General features: G+C 29.8%; 1 long non-coding RNA gene across 1 annotated transcript; it reads left to right on the top strand.

Moving 5' to 3' along the window:
• Positions 1-264: 264 nt before the first annotated feature.
• LOC107954646 (uncharacterized) lies at positions 265-1436 on the top strand. Its single transcript, XR_001699634.2, has 2 exons — positions 265-808; positions 1150-1436. It is a non-coding gene; the product is annotated as an uncharacterized lncRNA (long non-coding RNA).
• The last annotated feature ends 1124 nt before the right edge of the window (positions 1437-2560 follow it).

Below are 2560 nucleotides of genomic sequence, written 5' to 3'. Positions count from 1 at the left end.
AACAAGAATGCATAAAATAATACATGATAAATTTAAATAATCATAGATGATAAGTTCAAAATAATAATACATGATAACTTTAAATAAAAATACATGATAAACTTAAAATAATAATATATTATAAATTAAAATAATATTGATGATAAATTTAAAAATATATTAAGCTTAAACATAAAAATAATGCTAGATTTAAAATTCAATATATATATTTTTTAAAAAACAGAATAATGAATTTTAAAGAAAATAAAACTCGAGTACATTAAATTAAACAAGTATGGATTAAATTGTATTTAATTCGAAATTAAAAAGAAAAAAATGAAAATAAAATAAAATTGAAGGCCAAAATGGAGCGTGCGAATAACATGGGGGACTAAATGGGAAAATATCCCCTGCCCCAAAACGCAACGCTTCATCATAGACGAAAATGAAACTAACAGGAAATTATGCGGCCAAAATTAAAGAAACAAAAGGGACCAGATTAAACCACGACACAAAAGCGAAGGGACTTGGCGCGCAAATATCCCCTCCAATACCAAAACTCGCGGACCTAGCCGCATCTGGGTCGGGCCAGTCGGGTATGGCCAACAGGATATCGTTTTGAAGCCATTGACACATGCTTTAAACGGTGTTGTCGCACATTAATTATAAAACTAAATAAACAGAATTAAAAAAAAACCTGATAGCCACTTTAGAAAAGAATGGCGAACCCTAGCCACAGCGCCGTTCAGAAATCAGGCCGCTCTAAGGCCTTTCGAGCCTCGCCAGAACTTCGATCGCGACGGAGCGGGCTGAGATTCAACAACACCAGGTAATTTTGTCGACTCTTAATTGTTTCTTTTTTTTTCTTTACACACGATGAATAAATAAAAAAGATTCAAGAACTAAAAAGAAAATCATCGAGAGAAAAAAATGAAATCACATTTCCAGAATTTGGATTTCTCCTTCTTAGAATTTTTTCGTCTCCCTTTACATATTTTGATCGGATCTTTTTATAGCGGAAATAGAGAAAAATGAAAATATCGAAATTCCTATTTTTTACATTTTCTTCCTATTTACTGCTATTATTTGTTGTTAATCTATTATACATTGTTGCTCCTTTCTTTGCTATTGATATATATGTTTTGTTGCTTGCTTGTTTGTCCTTTGCAGGTGCATGGAGGCGTGATGACATGGAGGTGCAACACGCGCGGAGGCCTAATTCCCAACTGCGGCGCAGACTATTCAAGAAACCCTAGGGGTTTCTGGAGATTTCAAATTGGGCCACTTCAAATCGGGCTAGGGTTTAATTCGGTCTAGGATTGTATTGGGTCTAGGATTGGGTCAGATTTTGGGTTTAAGTTATTAGGCTTTGGATTTTGGGCCATACGGGCCTATTGTAACTGGACTGTTATGTTTATAGGACTTTTTATTTGTTTTATATATTTTTTTGTTTGTGAGGGCCGGGCAGAGTTTGAGTTTTACAGGAAGAATATCATAGTTCTTTTTATGTTTAAAAGTACATATGCTTTTTTTCTTTCATTTAAGAATAAATTAAACAAAAGTCAAGCATTAAACCATCCACCCAAAATAAAAAGGGTATATGCCTCATAAATCCTATCACATTAACCATTTAAGCTTTTTAAGTAATAAAAATTAATACAGATTAATTTTTACAATTTTTACGATTTTGTCATTTTTCCTTAATGACCCATCAACTTCAATTCACCTATATAAAAGCTTCATAAATATTTAATAAAAATATTCACGGGCTCGATTTATAGAAACGGGGTCATGAAACCTCATTTTCGAAAACTACTTGGCTTTCGATACACACCACTTGTACCTTGACTAACTGACTAATTAATAAAATTTATTAAATCACAATTCACTATTATACTATATTTAACTCATAAATATTAATTAAACATATCTATGGAATCTCTCATCGAAATTGTGATCTTGAAATCACTGTTTCCGACACCACTGAAAAATGGGTTGTTACACATTTGCACTATTATTTTTGATTGTTTCCTATGACTATGATATATTGAATCTTAATGTTTATTCGATATTTTAAAATACTTTGGGCATTTCTTTGCACATGTTAATTCACTTGTTCTTTATTTTTTTTAATTTCTATTCTTGAACTAAATATTTTCTTTCTCCTAAGCATTATTTGATTTTTTTTCTTATAATATAAATGGGGAGAAAGTAAAGGTACGTTGTTGATATGTAAAGGTAAATTGGTTGATTAATGTTTGATATTGTGCTAAATTAATAGTATGCAAATTATGTGACCATTCTTTTTAAAGTAAAAATGAATGTCAAATTTTTAAATATATGTTGTTTTTTAAGCTTTAAATTGAAAAAAATTTTTATAAAAGGGAGCAATTTATTCAAAAATAAATTTACAAAATGTCTTGTTATATCAAAAAGGGGAGATTGTTATACCAAACTTTATTTGATAAAATATTTTAATATAGCAAATTAAAGTGTTTTTGAATAAAAGTTAAAATTGAACTATATTGGCAAATTGATATTTCAAATGAAGTCTAAGAGATAAAATTTTGAACCTATTACT

The sequence above is a fragment of the Gossypium hirsutum genome, chromosome D07, assembly GCF_007990345.1.
Source record: "Gossypium hirsutum isolate 1008001.06 chromosome D07, Gossypium_hirsutum_v2.1, whole genome shotgun sequence".
In the NCBI taxonomy this organism is placed as follows: Eukaryota; Viridiplantae; Streptophyta; class Magnoliopsida; order Malvales; family Malvaceae; genus Gossypium; species Gossypium hirsutum.
Note: the sequence above shows the minus strand (reverse complement) of the source record. Positions and strands in the feature narration are given on the sequence as shown.